Here is a 27,408-nt window from a genome sequence, read left to right as displayed (position 1 = left end):
TGAGTCAGCTCTTCGCATGAGGTGGCCAAAGTACTGGAGTTTCAGCTTTAGCATCAGTCCTTCCAAAGAAATCCCAGGGCTGATCTCCTTTATTATTTTTTTTTTTTGATCTCCTTTAGAATGGACTGGTTAGATCTCCTTGAAGTCCAAGGGACTCTCAAGAGTCTTCTCCAACACCACAGTTCAAAAGCATCAGTTCTTCAGCACTCAGCCTTCTTCACAGTCCAACTCTCACATCCATACATGGCCACAGGAAAAACCATAGACTTGACTAGACACACCTTTGTTGGCAAAGTAATGTCTCTGCTTTTGAATATGCTATCTAGGTTGGTCATAACTTTTCTTCCAAGGAGTAAGCATCTTTTAATTTCATGGCTGCAGTCACCATCTGCAGTGATTTTGAAGCCCAAAAAAATAAAGTCTGACACTGTTTCCCCATCTATTTCCCATGAAGTGATGGGACCAGATGCAATGATCTTAGTTTTCTGAATGTTGAGCTTTAAGCCAACTTGTTCACTCTCCTCTTTCACTTTCATCAAGAGGCTTTTTAGTTCCTCCTCACTTTCTGCCATAAGGGTGGTGTCATCTGCATATCTGAGGTGATTGATATTTTTCCCAGCAATCTTAATTCCAGCTTATGCTTCTTCTAGCCCAGCGTTTCTCATGATGTAGTCTGCATAGAAGTTAAATAAGCAGGGTGACAATATACAGCCTTGACGTACTCCTTTTCCTATTTGAAACCAGTCTGTTGTTCCATGTCCAGTTCTAACTGTTGCTTCCTGACCTGTATATAGGTTTCTCAAGAGGCAGGTCAGGCGGTCTGGTATTCCCATCTCTTTCAGAATTTTCCACAGTTTATTGTGATCCACACAGTGAAAGGCTTTGGCATAGTCAATAAAGCAGAAATAGATGTTTTTCTCGAACTCTCTTGCTTTTTCAATGATCCAGTGGACGTAAGAACTTATGACTCAATAAGAAGACAACTCAAAATATGACAAAATATAGCAGATATTTCACAGAAGAAGGTATAGGAATGGACAGTAAGCCCATGAAAAGATGCTCACCATCACTAGTTGTTAGTGAAGTGAAAGTTGCTCAGTCATGTCTGACACTTTGTCACCCCATGGACTATACAGTCCATGGAATTCTCCAGACCAGAATACTGGAGTGGGTAGCCAATTCCCTTCTTCAAGGGCTCTTCCCAACCCAAGGATCAAACCCAGGTCTCTCACATTGCAGGTGGATTCTTTACCAGCCGAGCCACCAGTTGTTAGGGAAATAACAAATTAAAACTACAATGAGATATTACTACACATCCGTTGGAATACCTAAAAGTAAAAGGATATTTTAATCCATGCCACAAAGGTTCATGAAGATGTAGAGCACCTAGAACTCTCATATGTTTCTGATGGTAATACACAATGAAAAAGCCACTTAGGAAAGCAGTTCAGCAGTTTCTTACAAAGTTAAACATACTCTTAACATGTGACAGAAATTACATATGTGGCTATCTACTGGAATAAAATGAAAATGTCTGTCCGCAAGAACACTTATATACAAATGCTCATAATGGCATTATTTATAATAACAAATCATAGAAAACAAACTATGGTATATCCATTCAAAGGAAAACTACTCAGCAGTAAAAATAAATGAATTAACTGGTATATACATTAAGATGGATGAATCTCAAAAATATACTGCCAAGTTAAAGAAACTAGACCCCCCTTCAGATTTTTGCTATTTCATTTTCCATTTAAATGACATTCTAGTAAAGGGAAACACAATAGTAAGGGTATATCAAATTTTCCTGGAGTCAGAGGAGGGGATGGTTTGCAAGGAGAGGACTGACTGCAAAGAGCCATAGGGAAATTTTTGGTGTTGATAGAAGTGTTCATTAGCTTGACTGTGGTGATAATCAAATGACTGGATACTTTGCTTAAACTTTTCTAACTGTATACCTAATATGGGTGAATTTTTCTCCAATATGGGTGAGTTAAAACTCAGTAAAGCTGTTTTCAAAAGGTAATATAAACTTATTTCTACTCTAAGATGGCGTAATACTGATTATAAATATACTTTTCAAATGTCTTTGTCAGCTGGAAAAATTGGTTACAAGGAGTAACTTTAACCTCTAAAAACCACAATAAATATAGGGGTAGATGCATTTCAAAATCCCTTCCCCAAAAAGCTGTTCTTAAGGATCAGTACTGTTAATAGCCTGAAAGCAAATTGTGTGAGACATTAGAGCTCCTTTGCCTTCTGTATTTCTGCCTTCAGAACTTCTTACTGCAAGTGGATAAATGGATTCCTTATTTATGCCTTATTTCTTTGCAGAATTATTGTGCATTAATATCCTCTAAGTAGATCCATTGGCCTTTCTGAAGCCTTTTATGTAGCCAGATGGGAAGGGAATAGAACAATATCCACTGGTCCAGTTTTTCCTTTTTCCAAACATTTAAAAAAAAAAACCAAGATGCCCTTAAAATCCTTTCTCTACAATCTAAGAGAGGGCTTAACAAAGCCCAGAAACCATCTTAAAGCTCTCCTGCTGCTAGAGGGAGTACAACAGAGACTGCGACCATGAGGATTGACTCCTGACAGAGCTGAGTCTTTCTCAAGAGAAATCTGACAATTAAACACAGAAGTTGTCCCTGGATTGCACCAAAGAGATTAACCCAGCTGGCGTTCTGCGAAGGACTCTGGCCGAAAATGGCCAAGGGGAAGCCCTTCTGTGGCGTACATCTAAAACACCTTCTTGCCCTGTGGCAAGAAGTATCCAGTCATTTTAGATTTACAGGGCTTTACAAGAGTCTCTAATAGTAAAAACCTTTTTAAAAATTAAGTTTATAAAGAGACATGTTGTAACCAAAACTGTAGCAAATTCAGGGGTAAAATAAGCAATGAAAATAAGATTATGGGCATGTAGAAATCTTCACCAGAAATTTTCCATTTCATCTGCTTTCCCTCCCTTGATAGACTGTGTAACATTGTTCCAAATTCAAGTAAGATTTTCTTCTTTAGGCTGTAGCTTTCAAAAGCAACCCCATTCCCCATATAACGGATGATTTGGCATCAGACCAGAAACTAGAAGGAGGCCGCTTGACATAGTGATTAAGAGAGCAGACTCTGGAGTCAGATTCTCTTAGTCTGGTTAATCCCTACACTCTACATGGTGTGTTGTTTAGGGAAAATTATTTAATATATTTAATATTAATATTTAATTAAATATTAAATTAAATTAAATTAAATATATTATTTAATATGTGCCTGTTTCTTTATGGAAGATAATAATAGCACCTAAATATAGAATTATTACAGCATTAAGTACTTACAGATAAAAAAATGTGAAGAGTACCTGGCACATAGAAAATGCTTGTATTAATTAGTATTTGTTTCAGCTGTGAAACAAGCTGGCTGATTCTTTTCTCAGGTAAACATAGATAGTGCTGGGCAGGATAGGAGCCTCACAATCACTAGGGACCTAGTTCCCTGTTCTGTTGCCCCATGTGTTTGCCTTGGTCCCACTTTGTGGCATCCTTGTTCTAATCAGTGGGATAGAGAAGGGGATGACCACATTAACAAATTGAAGAATAAAAACCATATGATTATTTCAATAGATGCAGAGAAAGCCTTTGACAAAATTCAACATCCATTTATGATAAAAACCCTCCAGAAAGCAGGAATAGAAGGAACATACCTCAACATAATAAAAGCCATATATGACAAGCCCTCAGCAAACATTATCCTCAATGGTGAAAAATTGAAAGCATTTCCCCTAAAGTCAGGAACAAGACAAGGGTGCCCACTCTCACCATTACTATTCAATATAGTTTAGGAAGTTTTGGCCACAGCAATCAGAGCAGAAAAAGAAATAAAAGTAATCCAAATTGGAAAAGAAGAAGTAAATCTCTCACTGTTTGCAGATGACATGATCCTCTACATAGAAAACCCTAAAGACTCCACCAGAAAATTACTAGAGCTAATCTATGAATATAGTACAGTTGCAGGATATAATATTAACACACAGAAATCCCTTGCATTCCTATACACTAACAATGAGAAAATAGAGAAATTAAGGAAACAATTCCATTCACCATTGCAATGAAAAGAATAAAATACTTAGGAATATATCTACCTAAAGAAACAAAAGATCTGTATATAGAAAACTATAAAACACTGGTGAAAGAAATCAAAGAGGACACTAATAGATGGAGAAATATACCATGTTCATGGATAGGAAGAATCAATATAGTGAAAATGAGTATACTACCCAAAGCAATCTACAGATTCAGTGCAATCCCTATCAAGCTACCAATGGTATTTTTCAGAGAAGTAGAACAAATAATTTCACAATTTGTATGGAAATACAAAAAACCCTCAACTAGCCAAAGCAATCTTGAGAAAGAAGAATGGAACTGGAGGAATCAACCTGCCTGACTTCAGGCTCTACTACAAAGCCAGAGTCATCAAGACACTATGGTACTGGCACAAAGACAGAAATATAGATCAATGGAACAAAATAGAAAGCCCAGAGATAAATCCATGTACCTATGGACACCTTATCTGTGACAAAGGAGGCAAGAATATACAATGGAGAAAAGACAATCTCTTTAACAAGTAGTGCTGGGAAAACTGGTCAACCACTGTAAAAGAATGAAACTAGAGCACTTTCTAATACCATACACAAAAATAAACTCAAAATGGATTAAAGATCTAAACATAAGACCAGAAACTATTAAACTCCTAGAAGAAAACATAGGCAAAACACTCTCCGACATAAACCACCACAGGATCCTCTATGACCCACCTCCCAGAATATTGGAAATAAAAGCAAAAGTAAACAAATGGGACCTAATTAAAGTTAAAAGGTTCTGTACAACAAAGGAAACTGTAAGCAAGGTGAAAAGACAGCCTTCAGAATTGGAGAAAATAATAGCAAATGAAGCAATGGACAAAGAATTAATCTCAAAAATATACAAGCAACTCCTGAAGCTCAATTCCAGAAAAATAAAAGACCCAATCAAAAAGTGGACCAAAGAACTAAACAGACAATACTCCAAAGAAGACATACAGATGGCTAACAAACACATGAAAAGATGCTCAACATCACTCATTTTCAGAGAAATGCAAATCAAGACCACAATGAGGTACCATTTCACACCAGTCAGAATGGCTGCTATCCAAAAGTCTGCAAGCAATAAATGCTGGAGAGGGTGTGAAGAAAAGGGAACCCTCTTACACTGTTGGTGGGAATGCAAACCAGTACAGCCACTATGGAGAACAGTGTGGAGATTCCTTAAAAAAGTGGAAATAGAACTGCCACATGACCCAGCAATCCCACTTCTGGGCATACACACTGAGGAAACCAGAATTGAAAGAGACACATGTACCCCAATGTTCATCACAGCACTGTTTATAATAGCCAGGACATGGAAGCAACCTAGATGTCCATCAGCAGATGAATGGATAAGAAAGCTGTGATACATATACACAATGGAATATTACTTGGCCATTAAAAAGAATACATTTGAATCAGTTCTAATGGGGTGGATGAAACTGGAGCCTATTATACAGAGTGAAGTAAGCCAGAAAGAGAAACACCAATACAGTATACTAACGCATATATATGGAATTTAGAAAGATGGTAACAATAACCCTGTATGCGAGATAGCAAAAGAGACAGAGATGTATTAATCAGTATTTTGGACTCTGTGGGCAAGAGTAAGGGTGTGATGATATGGGAGAAGGGCATTGAAACATGTAAATTATATGTGAAACGAATCACCAGTCCAGGTTCAATGCATGATACAGGGTGCTCAGGGCTGGTGCACTGGGATGACCCAGAGGGATGGTATGGGGAGGGAGGTGGGAAGGGGGTTCAGGACTGGGAACATATGTACACCCATGGCGGATTCAAGTCAATGTATGGTAAAATCAATACAATATTGTAAAGTAAAATAAATAAACAGGAAAAAAAGAGAAAAAAAGTTAAGTGGATAACTAAAAAGGAAAAGAAAAAGAGAGAGAGAGAAGGGGATGAAAGGATAAAAGGACCAAAGACACATCAGGAAGATTTCTTAGAGGTGGCCCCATGAATATGAATATAACTCACTGACCAGAGCTTAGTCATAGTTCTCCATCTATCTTTAAGTGAGACCAGAAAAGGAAGTCTGAAAATTTCAGTTTGTGGAAAAGTTCTGGCAAAAACAGGAATAATCATGTTATCATAGATAAGCATAACAACTAATCTCTGTCAGCTGCTAAGTCGCTTCAGTCATGTTCGACTCTGTGTGACCCCATAGACGGCAGCCCACCAGGCTGCCCCCGTCCCTGGGATTCTCCAGGCAAGAACACTGGAGTGGGTTGCCATTTCCTTCTCCAAACTCTGTCAGAGTGTCTATAAATTATAAATTTTAGCTATAATTTTTATTTGGTTACTGAAAGGACTCCCAATTCAGTCTCCAGACCTAATAGTTCTAACTCACGTGATTTCTTCTGTACATGCCTTTTCACTTCAATCTGCCACTGAGGTTTGCGCATTTATACAACTGCTCATTTAAAATTTTTCTCATTGGCCCCTTCTAATATTCTGCTCAGGATAAGTGTAATACTGTCATTGTCTTATATTCATACTATACAGACTGTCCCCAACTTGGGATGGTTTGACTTTATGATGGGGTAAAAGTGATATGGATTCAAAAGCAACCATACTTCCAAATTTGATCTTTTCCCCAGGCTACTGATAAGCAATACTACTAATAGTTTCTTGTGATGCTGATAAGTGGCAGCAAATTGAAGCTCCCATAGGATCAGCAAACAGCTAATATACTTGCAACCATCCTGTATTCAGACAGCCATTCTGTTTTTCACTTAGTATAGTATTCAATTAATTATGAGATATCCAACACATCATTATAAAATAAGTGTTAGATGATTCTGTTTTAAATGATTTTGCCAAAATGTAGGCTTTGTGTTCTGAGTATGTTTAACTTACACTAGACCAAGCTATGATGTTAAGTAGGTTGGCTATATTAAAAGCATTTTGATATACAAAGAAATATCCAACATATTATAAAACAGGTGTTAGATAATTTTGCCAAAATGTAGGCTTTGTTTTCTGAGCATGTTTACCTTAGGCTAGACTAAGATATGATGTCCAGTAGGTTGAAATGCATTTCAATTTACAACAGCTTTATCGGGGTTTAACCCCACCATAAGTCGAAAAAAATCTGTTGCATAATCTTGAGATATTATTTCCTAACTTATTCTGTTTTTCTTTCTCAACTAGTCTGTTATAAAGTAGGTTATGTCCCCCCTCCCCCAAATTCATATGTTGACGTTCCAACTCCCACTACCTCAGGATGTGACTGTATTTGGACACTTTAAGGAGGTAACTTAGTTAAAACTGGTTCATTAGGGTTGGCCCTAATCCAGTATGACTGGTGTCCTCTTAAAAAGACAAGATTAGGACATAAACACACATGTTGAAAAGACCTTGTGAAGACACAGGAAGATGTATATCTGCAAGCCAAGCAGAGAGACCTCAGAAGTAATCAGGTCTATCAATGCCTTGATCTAGAACTTCTAGCCTGGAATTCAAGAATCTAAATTCCTGTAGTTTAAGCCATGCAATCTGAGGGGCATTGTTATGGCAGCCCTAGCAAAGTTGTACATGTCTGTTGTTTTATTTGGCATCATCAAAGTCCCAAAAGGAAACAGATGACACTAAAAAGAAGGCAATTCAAGGAGATTTACAGAACAAAAGGCCGATTTACTGTGATGTGGGTGTTGGAGGACCAAAAAGGATGGTGCATTAACCTAAAGAGGAATGAAGCTGTTACCACCTGGAAACCCTAGGGTAGGAAGGGAAGGAGCCTTTATAAGAGTATTCAGTGAAGGGATGCAGGTGTATCTTGAAGCAACTTTGCAGGAAGGGAAAATGGTAATAAGTGTCCTGACCCAATGCTTCTCCCTCCCTGCCTCCAGTCTCCTATCAGTGTTACCGCTGACAGAAACCAACCAGCCCCCAGAGAGCATAGGCATGCAGTCATGTGGTCTGGGAAGGTCAGCCACCTAGAATGAAGAGAAGAGTAGAGAGTGAGTCTGGAGAAACACATAGAGGATATCTAGCACAGGGAGGAACTGCATTTTCCTCTTTTCCTTGTTTGCTACCTCTCCCACCCCCACAAAAGTGCCTAGAAAATATATAGCAGATCCTCAAAAATTCTCTGGGAATAGGTTATTTTTCGTCTCCAGTTATTTTCTTTTTTATCTTTCTGCTTTCATGTTTTTAATTATTTTATCTATTTATTTGTTGTCCATGAATTTAAAAGTTTTCAGATTTAACATTAATTATTTTCTTATTAAGGTATAGTTGATTTACAACATTAGACATGCTCAGTAATTTACAACTATTGTCAGTATTTCCTTTCTACTAGTTTTTAGGCTATGTCTTCTCACTATTTCTAGTTATAGCCTTAATCCAAATCTTAATTATATTTTATCTAAGACTGTTACTTTCCTCATGGTTTTTAGTAGGTTAATTCTATGCAAGTGAAAAAGCAAGCAGAGCAAAGCAACCCACAAAACAATGCTTAGTTGTATAACAATATCTCAATTGATTAAATTTTCTGATTACATTTTCTCCTTCTCCAACCTTTATTGTTGTTGCTCAGTCACTAAGTCATGTACCACTCTTACTGACCCCATGGACTACAGCATGCCAGGCTTCCCTGTCCTTTACCAAGTCCCAGAGTTTGCTCAAATCCGTGTCCATTGAGTCGGTGATGCCATCCAACCATCTCATCCTCTGTCATCCTCTTTTCCTTCTGCCTTTATTCTTTCCCAGCATCAGGGCCTTTTCCAAAGAGTTGACTCTTCCCAGCAGGTGGCCAAAGTATTGAAGCTTCAGCTTCAGCATCAGTCCTTCCAATGAATATTCAGGACTAATGTCCTTTAGGATTGAATGATTTGATCTCCTTGCAGTCCAAGGACTCTCAAGAGTCTTCTCTACCACCACAGTTTAAAAGCATCAATTCTTCATCACTCAGTCTTCTTTATGGTTCAGTTCTCACATTTGTACATGATTACTGGAAAAAAAACATAACTTTGATTGCATGGACCTTTGTTGGTAAGGTGATGTGTCTGCTTTTTAATATGCTGGGTAGATTTGTCATAGCTTTTCTTCCAAGGAGCAAGCATCTTTTAATTGTGTGGCTGTAGTCACCATCCATAGCGATTTTGGAGCCCAAGAAAATACAGTCTATCACTGTTTCCATTTTGTCCCCATCTATTTGCCATGAAGTCATGGGACTGTATACCATGATCTTCGTTTTTTGAATGTTGTGCTTTAAACCAGTGTTTCCCACCCTCCTCTTTCACCATCAAAAGACTCTTTAGTTCCTCTTCACTTTCTGCCGTTAGGGTGGTATCATCTGAGTTGTTGATATTTCTCCTGGCAATCTTGATTCCAGCTTGTGAGTCATCTAGCCTGACATTTTACATGATATACTTTGCATATAAATTAAATAATTAAATAAATTAAATATACAGCCTTGATGTACTCCTTTCTCAATTTGGAACTAGTCTGTTGTTTCATGTCTGATTCTAACTGTTGCTTCTTGACTGGCATACAGATTTCTCAGGAGGCAGGTCAGGTGGTGCGGTATTTCCATGTCTTTAAGAATTTTCCAGTTTGTTGTGATCCACAGAGTCAAAGACTTTAAATAAAGTCTTTAAGTCAATAAAGCAGTAGATGTTTTTATGGAATTATCTTGGTTTTTGTATGTTCCAATGGATGTTGGCAATTTGATCTTTGTTTCCTCTGCCTTTCTTTTCTTTTTTTTTTTCCCTCTGCCTTTTCTAAATCCAGCGTAAGCATCTGGAAGTTCTCAGTTCACGTACTGTTGAAGCCTAGCTTGGAGAATTCTGAGCATTACTTTGCTAGCGAGTGAGATGAGTGCAATTGTGCAGTAGTCTGAACGTTCTTTGGCATTGACTTTCTTTGGGATTGGAATGAAAACTGACCTTTTCTAGTCCTATGGCCACTGCTCAGTTTTCCAAATTTGCTGGCATATTGAGTGCAGCACTTTCACAGCATCATCTTTTAGGATTTGAAATAGCTCAACTGGAATTCCGTCACTTCCACTAGCTATGTTTAGCAATGCTTCCTAAGGCCCTCTTGACTTCGCATTCCAGGATGTCTGGCTCTAGGTGAGTGGTCACACCATCGTGATTATCTGGGTCATGAAGATCTTTTTTGTATAGTTCTTCTGTGTATTCTTGCCACCTCTTCTTAATATCTTCTGCTTCTGTTAGGTCCATATTGTTTCTGTCCTTATTGTGCGCATCTTTGTATGAAATGTTCCTTTGGTATCTCTAATTTTCTTGAAGAGATCTCTAGTCTTTCCCATTCTACTGTTTTCCTCTATTTCTTTGCATTGATCACTTAGGAAGGCTTTCTTATCTCTGCTTGCTATTCTTTGGAACTCTGCATTCAGATGTCACCTTTATACTGCTTCATTATAGTTGACATCAGATTAAGATTGTGAACATTTAAGAAAGGTTCCTGTCAACTTACTTTCCCAAAGTGTTACAACTTCCAGGTAACCTGTTTCTGACAGGTAAGCATTATTCCTTTTGAATCCTACAATAAACTTTTAGGATATTTCTTTTCTGAAAATGACTCCCGAAGATAGCAATGTGGCTTTTTCAAGAGATGCTAATAATTTGTAATGGTTTGATTAGACAGCTACGTTAACAAAAATATTCTTCTAAGAATTACTCTTACTTTTATTGGATATTTCCTTAGTTTACTCTCAGCAGTAACAATGATTATTGAAATAAATCTCCATTTTAGATTTACTTATTTACGCATCATTCAGCTCTGCCATCTCTGTAGCTGGTTCCTTTAGAAGCTGATATATTTGCTGGCTTTTCCAATAACACAGTGCTTTGTATTCCATTGTTGGGTCATTGCATCAGTACTTACTTGAACATGGTTATTTTATGTGATTTTACTTCTTATCTTTTTGATTTGATTTGAGCAAGAATTTAATCTTAAAAAAATACTCACTTTCAAAAAATGCATTTAAACCTATGAAAAATTCCTTGTCATAGACTTTTATATATCTTTTAAAATTATTCACATTAACATTTGTCTTTCATCAATTTTCAAGATAAATTAGTATTCTTTTTTAAGGGTTATTTCTTCTGGGTGAAGAATGATATCACATTTAACAAGAACTCTGTAATTAATGTGTCACACATTTAAAGCTACAATTAGGGTATCCCTGTAATGTAAATCCAATTGTCTTTATTATCTCTTTTATACTGTGTAATTTTATAATGAGGTAAAGATTGTAGTGCCAAATTAGGGTACTGAGTTCAAGTGCTCATAAGTCATCATCTCAGAAAATAATTTTTCAATTTCTGATTATATTAGTTTTTTTTCAGATCTTTGTGAAACTAGTCTCCATGGGTTCACTGTAATTTTGTTATCTTAGTGTATTTTTATATTTTTCTGGTTAATTAACATCCCCACCCCTACAGGAAGAAGAACAAAGTCAAATTTTGTTAAATTCAGTTTTCCTGCTATATTTTAGGACCTTTTATTCATTGAGCACTATGTTCAGGACTTTATATATTTCTGTAAGTTTCTGAAAATGTTAGGGATCTGAAAAAAAAAAGTTGAAATATGAAAAGAAAGCTGCAAATCAAAATGAACAAATAGTTAGGTGTCTAAAAACCTAACAATATGCTATCTATAAACTCAATTCTTATTTGTATTTAGTTTATGTCATATATGGTATATTTTAAGATGTGGGACTGAAGAACTTCAAAACCAAGCTATAATCAGTACTTTCACATTAAGCCAGATTTATGAAAGTCTTAAAAATGAGCTTAATCTCTTTTTATGAAGAAAGTAGTCAGTAAAATTTCAAACAGTATTTGGAGGCAAGTGTTTTAAATGTTTCACGCTACAATATGCATTTTTTTATATTCCTTGTCCCTCAAAATAAAAATATTAGTAAGCAAAACAAAAATTTTAGAAACTATTCCACACACATAAATTCCCTCTTTTCAAACAAAAAGGCATCAAGAGACAAATCATGTAATTTGATGCAGTGATCTTTCTTTCATATTAGTGGCTGAAGTAAGTTGGTAAAAAATGAGTGAAAAACAGTCCAGTCATATCTTTTAACAGTTGATATAAGTATTCAAAAACAATTTAAAGGTAGGCTTTATAATGCATTGTGATATTGGGGGTGAGCAGGTGAGATGTATGACATATACCAGTGGGAAGATACTTTTAGTGCACTTGACATAGGAATAATGGCCCTACAGAAACTTGGGAGTTTTTTCCCCCATATTATACATTACATTCGCAGAAGTAATGGCAACCCACTCCAGTACTCTTGTCTGGAAAATCCCATGGACAGAGGAGCCTGGTAGGCTGCAGTCCATGGGGTTGCTAAGAGTCGGACACGACTGAGCGACTTCACTTTCACTTTTCACTTTCATGCATTGGAGAAGGAAATGGCAACCCACTCCAGTGTTCTTGCCTGGAGAATCCCAGGAACTGGGGAGGCTGGTGGGCTGCCCTCTATGGGGTTGCACAGAGTTGGACCCGACTGAAGTGACTTGGCAGCAGCAACAGCTACATTACATTAAAGGGTAAAGGGTGGGGGGTGGGGGTAAATAGCAGGAGAGAGTCAACTTAAGAATGTCGTTAGCAGTTAAAGACTTTGAATCAATAAAATCATTTCTGATAAATGGTTTTTGATAGTAATTGAGCAAAAATACTTTTCCGCATATACTACAGACATTAGTTGCTGATTAAGTTATAATAATTAATCTCTAATTCAATTCAAGTTCTGTGTCTTGTAAAAATCTACTTGGGGTTCACAATATTCTTAATACATGCTAGTAAAATACCTGTTAACTTAGTATTTACTACACCAAAATTATTCCCTAATTTCAGAAGAGTATTACATATACATATGTTTTTAGCATTTTGAATCAATTCACCTGGTGTGCCATTTATGAAAATCCATGAAAATTAGAATTTAGAATTGAGATCATTCTAGTATTTTAATCTGTTTACAAACATTTCCTTCTACCTCCAAAGGCCCTGTGTCATTATTGTTACCTAGAGAGTTTACATCATTTTCTCTACTTGGTCATAAAGTTAGCACCAAAATCTCTGAAGTACTTCTTTGCTACCTCAGAAGAAGGTTGTATGATCTCCACTATGTTTAAGCTATTGTGATTCCAATAGGGAATCCAAAAAAATCCTCTTTAATCACTTAGACTTGACTTTAAGCCCTCAAAAGCAGTTTGTTTCGTTTCTAGTTGTATGAAAGATTATAAAGTGGCATAACTCATTTCTTTGAGCAGTAAACCAACATCATCTACTATTTAGCTACACTCAAACAGTTTTGAAAATTTGTCAAGGATAATTTTACTAGCTGTTATTTAGGTACTGTTGAATAAAAATATTAAGGGAAAAGTGGTTAATTAGGTATGTAATACAGCAATAAATATTTGTGTTTTCTGGGAGCAAGTATTATCGACATTCTGCATATATGATATAATATGCATTGTATTACAGTTTTGACAATTGTAAAATGCTTTACTACCTAAAATAAGACCTAGAACAGCACTTTCTATTAGGACATCTGCAATAGGAATGGTCTGTATTTGTACTGTCCCATTTGGTAGCCACTAGCCATATGTGGCTAAGGAGCACTTAAAATATAGCTGCTGTGACAACAGAACTGATTTTAAGTTTTATTTCATTTTCATTTACAATTAGATTTTACTTTTTAGCTAGTGGCTACAAGTTGGAAAGCACTAAACATTTCCTTCACATAAGATAGTTCCCTGAAACTCCTTTCCAGTAATGTCTCCTTTTCCCAGCATCATAGGGAAACACTAAATATCTAATTTACCCTGTTTTTGGACTTTACCTAAATGGTTTCATGCAGAATATACCCTTTGTACCCGGCTTCTTTTGCTAAACATGTTTTTGAGATGCACCCACGTGTATCATCAGTTCTTTTTAATTGCCCAGTAGTATTCCATTGCTGGATGATTGAAAAAGCAAGAAAGTTACAGAAAAAACATCTATTTCTGCTTTATTGACTATGCCAAAGCCTTTCACCTTGTGGATCACAATAAACTGTGGAAAATTCTGAAAGAGATGGAAATACGAGACCACCTGACCTGCCTCTTGAGAAATCTATATGCAGGTCATGAAGCAACAGTTAGAACTGGACATGGAACAACAGACTAGTTCCAAATAGAAGAAGGAGTACGTCAAGGCTGTATATTGTCACCCTGCTTATTGAACTTCTATGCAGAGTACATCATGAGAAACGCTTGGCTGGAAGAAGCATAAGCTGGAATCAAGATTGCCAGGAGAAATATCAATAACCTCAGATATGCAGATGACACCACCCTTATGGCAGAAAGTGAAGAGGAACTAAAAAGCCTCTTGATGAAAGTGAAAGAGGAGAGTGAAAAAGTTGGCTTAAAGCTCAACATTCAGAAAACTTAAGATCATGGCATCTGGTCCCACCACTTCATGGCAAATAGATGGGGAAACAGTGTCAGACTTTATTTTTTTTGGCTCCAAAATCACTGCAGATGGTGATCACAGCCATGAAATTAAAAGACGCTTACTCCTTGGAAGGAAAGTTATGACCAACCTAGATAGCATATTGAAAAGCAGAGAGATTACTTTGTCGCCTAAGGTCCCTCTAGTCAAGGCTATGGTTTTTCCAGTGGTCATGTATGGATGTGAGACTTGAATAGTGAAGAAAGCTGAGGGCCGAAGAATTGATGCTTTTGAACTGTGGTGTTGGAGAAGACTCTTAAGAGTCCCTTGGACTGCAAGGAGATCCAACCAGTCCATCCTAAAGGAGATCAGTCCTGGGTGTTCATTGGAAGGACTGATGCTGAAGCTGAAACTCCAATACATTGGCCACCTCATGTGAAGAGTTGACTCATTGGAAAAGACTCTGATGCTGGGAGGGATTGGGGGCAGGAGAAGGGGAGAATGAGATGGCTGGATGGCACCACCAGCTTGATGGACATGAGTTTGAGTAAACTCTGGGAGTTGGTGATGGACAGGGAGGCCTGGTGTGCTGCGATTCATGGGGACACGACTGAGTGACTGAACTGGACTGAACTCCATTGCATAAATGTATCACAATTTGTTTTCCCATCTTCCTAGTGATAGCTATTTAGGTTGTTTCCAATTTTTGTTTTTAATGCTGCAAATACTGTATAAGATTCTGCATTAATTAAAGTGAAAAAAGCTACATGTGTATATCAAAACATACTTTGATCTTGAAAAAGAAAATCAACTTATGAAATTCTATTATGTTCTGTTGCTCAGGTAATTTTTTTTTACAAATGAATGGGGTGTGTGTGTTTGTGTGTGTGTGTACACACATGCGCACGCTAAGCTGCTTCAGTCTTATCTGACTCTTTGCAACCTTACAAACTGTAACCAGTCAGGATCCTCTGTCCATGGGATTCTCCAGGCAATAATACTGGAGTGGGTTGCCATGCCCTCCTACAGGGGATCTTCCTAACCCAGGGACTGAACCCATGTCTTTACATCTATTGTATTGGCAGGCAGGTTCTCTACTTGGCTGAAAATTTAATTCCAGATTATATATAAGAACAGACATATCTCAGGACGGCTGAGTTAACAGTTGGTTTCTACTACCTAAAAATACAGTTAGAACGACAAATCTATCAGAAAAAAAAATGCAGTATTTTCAAAATCAAAATATACTTTGGTTGAGCATGGGTAGAGTTAGGAGTGCTCCAGAGAAAAATGACAAATTATATAGTTTTGAATTACTCTATTTACTCTAGTTTTGGCCTCTATCACCTGATACCATTATTGATTATTATTGCATATCCACAGAACTTGAGATCTAGTGAAAGTGAAGTTGAGTCTGACTCTTTGGGACCGCATGGACTATAGCCTACCAGGCTCCTCTGTCCATGGGATTTTCCAGGCAAGAATACTGGAGTGGGTTACCATTTCCTTCTCCAGGGGATCTTCCTGACCCAGGGATTGAACCCAGGTCTCTCGCATTGTAGGCAGACACTTTAGGTCCTGAGCCACCAGGGAAGTCCATATGCGTATCATAAATACTCAATAAATAACTGGTTAAAATGGAACCATTCATTTCCCTTAGTTGCCTAAGAGAACTAAGACTATAAGTGTCTCTCAATTGAAGAAAATCAGATATTATAATAAAGTGAAACATTTTAAACAGGTATGATTTCTGCTTTATAAAAGGATTCACCACAAATTCACTGGCAAGCTGTCACAGACCAATCCATTAACTTTTAAAACCCTCATATATACTATTTTGGGGAGTAAATCTATCATATTATCAGTATTTTGTCCTTTGTATGTAGTTTTTCCTTTTATAAGCATTAATGTTGAAGTAACTTATTAATTCTTGACTAGGCAGTAGATATCAATAGTAGGAAATAACCTAATAGATAATATTGAAGAGGAAATTTACCCTTGAGAATGTACTAAAGTAATTTATAAAGTATATTAGTTCAGTTCAGTCGCTAGGTCATGTCTGACTCTGACAGCCCATGAACTGCAGCATGCCAGGCCTCCCTGTCCATCACCAAATCCTGGAGTTTACCCAAACTCAGGTTCATCGAGTCGGTGATACCATCCAGCCATCTCAACCTTTGTCATCTCCTTCTTTTCCTGCCTCCAATCCTCCCAGCACCAGAGTCTTTTCCAATGAGTCAGCTCTTCGCATGAGGTGGCCAAAGTATTGGAGTTTCAGCTTCAGCATCAGTCCTTCCAGTGAACTGATCCAGGACTGATCTCCTTTAGGATGGACTGGTTGGATCTCCTTGCAGTCCAAGGGACTCTCAAGAGTCTTCTCCAACACCACAGTTCAAAGGCATCAATTCTTCAGCACTCAGCTTTCTTCACCATCCAAGTCTCACACCCATACATGACCACTGGAAAAACCATAGCCTTGACTAGATGGACCTTTGTTGGCAAAGTGCTCTCTGCTTTTGAATATGCTGTCTAGGTTTGTCATAACTGTCCTTCCAAAGAGTAAGTGTCCTTCAATTTCCCATGAAGTGATGGGACTGGATGCCATGATCTTAAGTTTTCTGAATGTTGAGCTTTAAGCCAACTTTTTCACTCTCCTCTTTCACTTTCATCAAGAGGCTTTTTAGTTCCTCTTCACTTTCTGCCATAAGGGTGGTGTCATCTGCATATCTGAGGTTATTGATAGTTCTCCAGGCAATCTTGATTCCATCTTGTGCTTCTTCCAGCCAAGCATTTCTCATGATATACTCTGCATCAAGTTAAATAAGCAGGGTGACAATATACAGCCTTGACATACTCCTTCTCCTATTTGGAACCAGTCTGTTGTTCCATGTCCAGTTCTAACTGTTGCTTCCTGACCTGCATATAGGTTTCTCAAGAGGCAGGTCAGGTGGTCTGGTATTCCCATCTCTTTCAGAATTTTCCAGTTTATTGCGATCCACACAGTGAAAGGCTTTGGCATAGTCAATAAAGCAGAAGTAGATGTTTTTCTGGAACTCTCATGCTTTTTTGATGATCCAGCAGATATTGGCAATTTGATCTCTGGTTTTTCTGCCTTTTCTAAAACCAGCTTGAACATCTGGAAGTTCACAGTTCATGTATTGCTGACACCTGGCTTGGAGAATTTTGAGCATTACTTTACTAGCATGTGAGATGAATGCAATTGTGCAGTAGTCTGAACATTCATTGGCATTGCTTTTCTTTGGGATTGGAATGAAAACGGACTTTTTCCAGTCCTGTGGCCACTGCTGTTTTCCAAATTTGCTGGCATATTGAGTGCAGCACTTTCACAGCATCATCTTTCAGGATTTGAAATAGCTCAGCTGGAATTCCATCACCTCCACTAGCTTTGTTCATAGTGATGCTTTTTAATAATCCACACATAATCAGGGCTTCCTATTTTTCAAGTGATTCAGATACAAATGTGTTAATCGATATCTCTGCCATTCACTCCAAGCTGACAGCAAAAACAATCCAAGATCAAAGGACACAGTATTTTAAATTCACAGATATTGAATTTGCACATTTTACAGACAGGAGCCATATCTAGCCCATTTTTGATACTCAACAAATAACTACTGTATTGGCAGTTTATTCAGTTTGTCAAAGAATGTAAAGTATTTTTTGTTTAGGTACTTTTTCAATCCAGTGTGTATAACCCTGTTACAGGTGATAAATGTTGGACACATGGCTGGGTATTTTCTGTGGTATAACAAGTTATTTTTTAAATATATGTGTAACATATGTAAAGATGTAGCTATATAAGCTTATAAATGACCACAATGGAGAAATGAATATAGGCAAAGGGATTTCTGACCTATCATAACTATTACATAACAAAACATGCATTTATAACCCAGCATTTTCCAAATCTATAGCTTGAATTGGTTGTCTGGTGGTAACACTGAAAAATTCATGTTACAGACTGGTTCCAAATAGGAAAAGGAGTACGTCAAGACTGTATATTGTCACCCTGCTTATTTAACTTGATGCAGAGTATATCATGAGAAACGCTGGGCTGGAAGAAGCACAAGCTGGAATCAAGATTGCCGGGAGAACTATCAATAACCTCAGATATGCAGATGACACCACCCTTATGGCAGAAAGTGAAGAGGAACTAAAAAGCCTCATGATGAAAGTGAAAGAGGAGAGTGAAAAAGTTGGCTTAAAGCTCAACATTCAGAAAACTTAAGATCATGGCATCTGGTCCCACCACTTCATGGCAAATAGATGGGGAAACAGTGTCAGACTTTATTTTTTTTGGCTCCAAAATCACTGCAGATGGTGATCACAGCCATGAAATTAAAAGACGCTTACTCCTTGGAAGGAAAGTTATGACCAACCTAGATAGCATATTGAAAAGCAGAGATATTACTTTGTCGCCTAAGGTCCCTCTAGTCAAGGCTATGGTTTTTCCAGTGGTCATGTATGGATGTGAGACTTGAATAGTGAAGAAAGCTGAGGGCCGAAGAATTGATGCTTTTGAACTGTGGTGTTAGAGAAGACTCTTGAGAGTCCCTTGGACTGCAAGGAGATCCAACCAGTCCATCCTAAAGGAGATCAGTCCTGGGTGTTCACTGGAAGGACTGATGCTGAAGCTGAAACTCCATTCCTTTGGCCACCTCATGTGAAGAGTTGACTCATTGGAAAAGACTCTGATGCTGGGAGGGATTGGGGGCAGGAGGAGAAGGGGACGACAGAGGATGAAATTACTGGATGGCATCACCTACTCGATGGATGTGAGTTTGAGTGAACTCCGGGAGTTGGTGATGGACAGGGAGGCCTGGCGTGCTGCGATTCATGGGGTCGCAAAGAGTGGGACACAATTGAGCCACTGAATTGAACTGAATCTTTTATGACTAGAACTAATACTATCAATTATTCTAAAACAGGGAGAAATATTCTATATCCTAACTTTAAAAGAACTCACTTAAAATATTTTTGTATAACTCAGGAAAAGGCCAAATGATGTAGGTTAAAAAAAACCCCAAAAACTCTATGCAGCTTAAACTGATGTTACAAAGTCCTCACACAAAGGTCACATACTTTTCCTAAAGCAGAGTTCCTCAAAGTACTCTTGAGATAGTTTTGCACAAGCTTCATTATGTGGTTTTCTTGTCTGCAGATTATAATCAGTAAATTAAAATGGTGGGGAGGATAATGAAATTATGTTAACAGCAGTAAGAAGCAACAGCTGACAGTGAGGGAAGGGATGGGCAAACTATAATAGAACTAAAAAAGCTATTCAGAGCTGTGTAGTGTGAGCAAACAGGAACGCTCACCATTACAGGAATAGAGACTTCAGCTGTAAATGTAATGAAATGAATATTCATAATGACTACCAGTTTTCATATAGCTGGAATGCATACTTTATTTCCTACGTGTACGTCGAAACTATTATTCTAAATATGAAGAGTTTAACTGGTGTTGGTCTCCGTGTCATCTGTCTCAGATTGGAAGGGCCTCCTACCACAGTGGGTCATGAACCTTTCCGTTTTAGCACTGTGTTCAATCCTGTTCACTATTAGATTGTAACACATTTTAAGAAACTCTGTAACTCATTAGATTACCAAAGGCAACATTACTTTCTTGAATCTATTGTTCAGCTGATTCATAAAATACTCTTTATCTAATACTCCATGGTGCAAAACTGTAAAATAAACCACTGACTTTTAGTTAAGACTGTACCTTCTCCAAAATGAGTATTATGTACGTGATAGTGGTGTTGCGAGGATTAAATGAGATAATGCATGTAAAACACTAAGCATAAACGTCTGGGGCAGAATAAAACTTCGGAAACGGTAGCTATTATTTTAGCAGGCCCCAAACCCTTATTCTGCAGGTGCAAAAATTAAGCCTCAAGAGAACTGACTTCCTAATGCTCGAATATCCAAGTTATTGTCCTGGATAAGCAGCTTAGCTGCCTGTGTTGGTTTGGTGTATTGGCAGGGCCTGAGGGCATATTTCTGCAGGATTCTTGTCTGCTGGGAATTGGGGGAATATGTTTGAACCCTGTGGCGTTAGAGGCTAATTCGATACCAATGGGGGTTCGAAACAGTTGTGTGCTAACAATATCCATCACCAAGGGAAGCCATTCGTCTATCTCTAAAACACCCGGGAGGAGGAAGACCCTCAGGACAGCAGGTTGTTAGGGAACCGGCGACCGGGACGAGGCAAGTAATAAGACAAGGGGATGAGTTCAAATCCTGGTTTGGTCAGCTTCAAAAAGGGACGAGCAGTTAAGAGGGCTGAAGATAACGGGGCTCTAGGAACACAGTAGGTTACCCCACCTCCCACCGCCGTTCCCGGAGGGGGGCCGCCACGCGTTTTCGCGTTCCGGAGAAATCGCTTTCTTGTTCCTTAGTAGAGCTTACTCTCCGCCCTGTAGGTAGGGAGGGAGTCAAAACCTCGCCTCTTCGCTCCTGAGGGCCGGAAGAGCTTGGACCTTCCCGGTGCGCGCCACGCCGCGGCTGGAAGGCGGGAGGCCGGCGCGCAGCCCACGCGCGCCCCGCGTTCGCCCGCTCTAAAATGGCGGCTGAGGCACCTCGCTCACAGCCCGCCGCCCGCGCTCCTCCGAGTCGTGGCCTCGGGAGGCGGGAGCGGGCCGGAATGCGGAAAGCACGAGCGCGAGGGCGGCGTGGAACCTTCAATCAAGCGCGTTCCCCACCGCCCCGGCATGCTACAAGTCAGCAGGCGACCGCTACCGGGAATACAGCCGGCGCCTCAGAGGCGGGAGGGGCGGCTAACGAAAAAGTGAGGGGAAAAAAGAGCTAGCTAGCGGCGGCACATCCGGGAGCCTACGCCCGCCCCGCCCCGGAAATGAGGTTTACATGGGGGGCGGGGTCTCTCTTCAAAGTGGATTCTTCCCCAGCTGTAGCCGGTTGTCTCACAAGGTGTCTGGAATCGTCCTCAACAGCCCCTCTCCTGGGTTAGCCGTTACCGTCTCCCGCTCTGAGGCTTCTTGGCACAATGCAGGCTGCTGCGACTGGTAGCTCTCGTTTCACAGAAAGTATCCCTCGCGCCACGGCCCTAAATTCGTCCTCCAGCCTCGCCAGGGCGTGTAGTAGTGTACCTCCGAGGGGAATCTAGGGGTAATCTCAGCCCCTGCCAAAGCTGGCGCATCTCTTTGGAATACTTTCTGGGAAAGCTGCCGTTGCTCCCCCCGGTGACTCGGTTCGGGGGTTGTCCGTCACGGAACTGAGCCCGCCCCTTCCGGCTGCTAGCCGGCCCGCCTCCTCCTCTCTTCCCTCCCCCACCCCTCCCCGTGCGAGTGTCTCCCTCTCCCTCTCGCTCCCTCTCTCTTCTCCCTCTCTCTCTCTTTTGTGAGTTATAGCAACCGTTGCCTTGTGAATCAAGCGCCATAGTCACCGTAGTCCTGGCGACTGTTACCCATCAACAACAACTACTCCTCTCCTCCTCCTCCTCCTCCTCCTCCTCCTCTTCCTCCTCCCCACCACCACCATCTCCATCACCCACCAACAACACCACAATAATCCACAGCCAAGGTGAATATTCTTCGGTCTCTACATGTGTGTGGGAGCGTGTGGATGCGTGTGAACGCTTGTGTCCGTGCGTGTGTGTGTCCGTGTGTGTGCGAGCCGAGTGTGGCTGTGCGGGGGTCTCACTTCTGACACCGGGGCTGCAGCTGCGGCGCCGCTGCCGAGGGGCTCGGTCCCCCGGGCTTGTTTACAATGGACCGTGCGCGCCGCGGCTGGGTCGGGGGTGTGGGCGCCGCGCCGCCCGCCCGCCGGCCCTGGCCCTCCGCGGCCGCGCTTCAGGGATGGAGCGGGAGCTCGGGGGGCTGCGAGCGGAGCGGGAGAGGGAGCCACAGTTCTGCGCTGCGGACGGTGGAGCTCTCCCCTAGGTCTGGGGCTGAGGAGGAGGGCCAGGTGAAGAGAGAAGGGTTCTTTTTTCCCTTTCTTTCTTTAATTTTCTTGTTTTTCAAAGCTGCTTGGTTCCTGCTTCTTTCCAAACCGAAATAGACAACAGTGTGCAAGGGGGGACCCAAGAGGTGGTGTTTTGTTGTTGTTGTTCACTTGTGGGGCCTTGTTACGGGTTTTGTTGTTTTTATCCTTATACAACGGTGAACTTTTCTCACCGCCTATTCCCTTCATTTTTGCCCCTCTTTGCCTTGTGCTTAAATGAGCTGCTCTTTTACCATCCTCATCAGCTGCATGGTTTTCTTTTTTCTTTTAAAACTGTGTTTTCTTTGTGCTGCAAACAGTCTTAATATCCTTTCAGCACTCTTCCCTCCCCCCTTTCTTTTACCCCCACACCCCTTGCACACACACTGGAACCAGGGGCTTCTTGGCTGGGTTCTTTCCTGCACTGGGAAGATCTTTTTTTTTTTTTTTTTAAGTCTCTCTCCTCTCTCTTTCTCTTTTGGTGTGTTTGTGTGTGAGTGTGAGATTTAAACCGGATGCAGGGCATCTGTGATACTTGGTTAGTAGTTATTGACAGTGCTTTATCCTTCGTGTGGAGATGGGAGGGGTACTAGTGAGGTTCCATTTCACTCTGATGAACCTCCTTCCCCACAGTGGAGTGTTAACAATTTTCATTGTGGTTATGAGACTTTGTGTGTTACAAACAGGGAAAGGACAGAAGGAAGCTTTGTGAGAACTGTTGACAGTGTTATTTGTGACAGTTATGGTACTTCTAAAGAGTTTTTTTTTTTTTCATCTTCTCTGTTCGTTTTCCTTTGAGAGTTGAAATTGAAGTCAAGTTGTTCATAAAGAATGTATGAAGCTACTCAACTTGAAACGTGTGTATATTTCACTTTCTTTGTGGTTGTTAAGATCTCGGCATATGTGTACTTAACAGTCTTTTTAATATTAGTTTTTGGTTTTCTTTAGACAGTGACTTAAGCCTGCTGAAGAGAGAGAACTTTTTCCTTTTTAGGTCTTTCCTTCAAAATTCTATTTTTCTCTGTATATTTGAATATTTGTCAGTCCTCAAGTTATAGGCTCTTAGATACAGGTAACCCAGTTTTAGAGATCCTGTAAATTTGTTCAATTTTCAGCGCAATGTTTAATTAATAGATCATGAGTAAAGAGTTTGATAGTGTGTGCTAAAGCAAATGTAATGTACTGTTTTATTTGCACATATTGAAGTTTCCAAATTGAAAATTTTAAATACTTAGTCTTTTTTTTCTAACAGCAAACCATATATTGATTTGCCCAACAGAACAGACCATGGATAATGTGACTATTAATTATTCTTGAAATTGTCAGTGAGCAGGTTGGGTAATTGTAATGCAATTTAAGGCTAATACTTTGTAAAATAAGAGAGTTTAAAAACTTTTCTTTTTTAAAATTAATTTCTTTGTGGTTGGTATTTTAAATGAAGATGAAGTTGGTTCTGAACGAAGACTTTCTCAGAGCACTCAAATTTCTTTATATTTGTTGCCCCCTCCCCAGCCTAGGTTTCATGCAAATCTCTAATACTAACCTGTATTCTTTTTCTGTTCAGGTGAGTGTCAAATGCCTGAACACTTTTGGATGGTGAAGTTCCTCGGTCCTTATAAACTTTGAAGTTAATAGGAGTTTTACTGTCTTGAGACAGTTTCAGACTTTATGCCATTTAATAGATTTTCAGTTGAGTAGATTATATGCTATAATTTTATAGCTTAATGTTTTTATTGGCAGTGTCCAAGAACTTTTTTGAGGCATTTCACACATTACACCTATCTCAGTTTTTCTCTAAGTTAGATTTTCATTCACAAGGTGTTTTGAGATCAGAAGTTAATTTGAATTCTATTACTTACCGTTATTAAAAGCACATATGTGATATAAAAGTTGCTGCTAGAGATGCCTTGGACTCAGGTGTATCAACATTATTCATATGGATCAAGTAAATAATAGCTAGAAATACTAACAAAGGATAAATTTTTAAATTTAACATACTGATAAATACTTGGTAACACTTGTATTTTTTTTCTCCTGTGATATTTTTCCTAGGAGAGAGTATATTATGTGTTGGTATTCTCTTGTGTTTGTATAAGACTAAAAAAAAACCTGAAGTGGCCAAACTTTAAAACTAAAATTATTAAATAGGAGTTACTTGTAACTTATTTTGAATAGCTGAATATTTGTGATCCATCGTATGTCATAATGTCTGTCTCAGCCTTTTTATGTTATTGTGCCTATTGTATTAAATGGTATAGGCATATTTCTGTACTACATTTAAATGTATAACAGTAAACTAAAATGCACTTCTCAAATGCATCATTCCACACTGTTTTCATTATATGGGATGATTATGCTAATTTAAAAAATAGTATATTATTCCTCCAGTATTCAAATACTCTTGTACTCAAAAGGTTTATAGTTAATAAGTTTAGGATATGCAAAAAACTTACAGTTTATGAATTTAATATATGTTAATCCTAAGCAATATTTTTTATAGAAGCATTTTATGGTAAAAAGGTATTGCTATTAAAAATTAGGAATTAAAACATGAATTTTGAATCAAAGATTTAATCTTTTATTTAAACGATACATGTTACAATTTGATAACATGTTTCATTGTTCTTCAGAAGGTTGATGTTGTATATACTCTCTAAACTGTCAACTGAAGAAATCAGTGTGTGGAATTTGATTTTACATCTCAGAGTTTTTAGTAAGTATGTGTATATATGTGTGGTATTTAAAAGAGAAGATAGAGTATCAGATATGTAGGAAGAGTTTTAAAAAAACTTTTCTGAACTATGTAGTAAGAATGTTACTTTGGGTTTCTTTTGTATCTCTAGTGAGTATGTTATAAGAAATGAGAATACCAAACAAAGAAACTTTTCAAATTACAAAGTCTTCAAAGACATAAACCTTTACATTATGAAAAATCTGCTGGGTTTTTTTTTTTTTTGCTTGCTTTCTTTGTTTTTATGCTGAGCATTAGGCTAAAAATCCTCTATATCTGGTTACTTTTAAAAATAAACAACTTACTTTCCCTACTGGAAATATTTGTCTTTAACTCTTTGGTATAGAGTCCCAGTGGCTGTTGGAAAACAGATTTTAAATTCCTCTCTGTTCACAGGTGCATAGTGTTCCCATATTTTGGAAATCTAAGATTAAATGGATTTAACTAAATCTAGCTTTGTGAGGGACAGATGGCTGTTTTAAACAGGTGTCACTTTCATTTCTAGTGCATTGTGTTGGGACTTCCAGTGGTTCACAAAGGAGCTGTCTAAAGCAGGTGGCATCCTTTGCTTTTGTTCTTAGTAAAATATACTTTTGGAGTTAATTATTTTCCTAGGAAGAGTTGTTTTTCTTTTTAAAGTAAAGGTTTTGAACTATTCAAATTAAGATTCCTAATTTAATTAACATAACTTTTTTTTTTAATATCATTCTGTTTTTGAGCTGTGTAAGCTGCAGGTCCTTTCAGAAAACACTTCAAATTCTTTAAACAGTGATAAATTCCATTTGAATCCAGAAAAAGTACTCAGGAGCACTTTACACAGTCAGTTTATCTGAAGCAAAAAGCCAAGGCAGATTTGAATAAAGTGACATTAGGGAACATGAAATTAGGTAACGAGTTAACTTTTGCTGTCCCATACTTGAATGTTTTTTGGGCAGCATTATTTTAATTTAAATATAAAGTGTTGAGAACTGGTGTTGTTTTGTTGGTTACTTTAAATATTATCAAGTGAAAACGTTTTCCTGACCTACTTTGATTGTTACTATAAAGATTTTAGTGTTCTTTTTAAGTGAAAATTGTTTTTAAGCATTAATGTTTAAAAATATGTACTGAAATAAAGGAGAATATCAATCTATTGATTTTAAGGTTCATTTTTACTTGAATTCTATCCTTTTTTGGTGGAAATTTTATACATCTTAAAACAGATGCACCAGAGGGTGCTATGCTGTTTACAACAAGAGATTATTATCACAAAGAATGTGATCTGATTAGAACTTTTATTTAAAGAAAAAATTTAATTACATATGCATTCAAGCATATAATATCCTTATTTCTTTGGAGTATAAGTTTAATATACTGTCTTAATTGGCAGTTTTATATCAAAGCGTGTGTCTCTCAACTAATATATATTAGCATAGTATAAAACAATATCAAGATTGATATCTTTGGTATCATCTGAATGTCAGCATTTGTCCTATACGCACATACATTTATGAAGGTATTTTAATTTGTGTCTAAAATAATTAGCTAACTTGAGAATCATACTATTTTGGCAGTGTGACTTTGTACTCTGTAAATTGGCTATTGTTGCACCTATCAATATATTGTATATCCTTATAACATTTATATATGGCATAATTAGTGGTATGCTTTTTATGGTATAATCTAAAAAAAGCCATTTCAAAAGTATAAATTGTAATAATAGTTATCAGGCTAATTAACTCAACAGCAATAAGAATAGAAATTGTCTGGAGAATTTGGTCCCTGCTTCATGCTGTTAGAATAGTCTGGTTTGAATATTTAACTTGGCTTTATTATCTGGAAAGTTTTAGATTCTCTGCTTTACTCTGTGCCTTATACTTCTAAACTGGAAGTGACCATATATTACTTTATGTTTCTGAGTATTTTTTTAGCAAGATTTTTTAGGAGAACACTTGAATTCAGTCTTTGGGGTTCTTGCATCATTGACTTAACTTCTTCCTTAGTGCATGTACATGTAAGGTAAATACTGAAGCGGTAGTAGTCAGTGTTTTCCTCAAAAGCTTAGAAAGGCACAGTTATATCAAGTCAGCTTTTCTCCAGATGATGGATTTATGTGTACTGTAGTTCCATATTTAAGTACAATCAGCAAAATGATTTTTTTTTTAAAAAGTGCC

At 38.3% G+C, this 27,408-nt stretch overlaps 1 protein-coding gene across 7 annotated transcripts in view; it reads left to right on the top strand.

Annotated features, from left to right (window-relative positions):
• Positions 1–21,472: 21,472 nt before the first annotated feature.
• The window catches only part of RFX3 (regulatory factor X3), a 343,496-nt gene continuing 337,560 nt past the window's right edge, over positions 21,473–27,408 (top strand). For all 7 annotated transcript variants that reach the window (XM_060409419.1, XM_042243406.1, XM_042243408.2 and 4 more), the window contains exon 1: positions 21,473–22,125. The gene's annotated coding sequence lies outside the window, so the exon portion shown is untranslated. The remainder of the gene's footprint in view (positions 22,126–27,408) is intronic.

Source organism: Ovis aries, chromosome 2, assembly GCF_016772045.2.
Source record: "Ovis aries strain OAR_USU_Benz2616 breed Rambouillet chromosome 2, ARS-UI_Ramb_v3.0, whole genome shotgun sequence".
Classification (NCBI taxonomy): Eukaryota; Metazoa; Chordata; class Mammalia; order Artiodactyla; family Bovidae; genus Ovis; species Ovis aries.
This window is presented reverse-complemented; position numbering and strand designations above follow the sequence as displayed.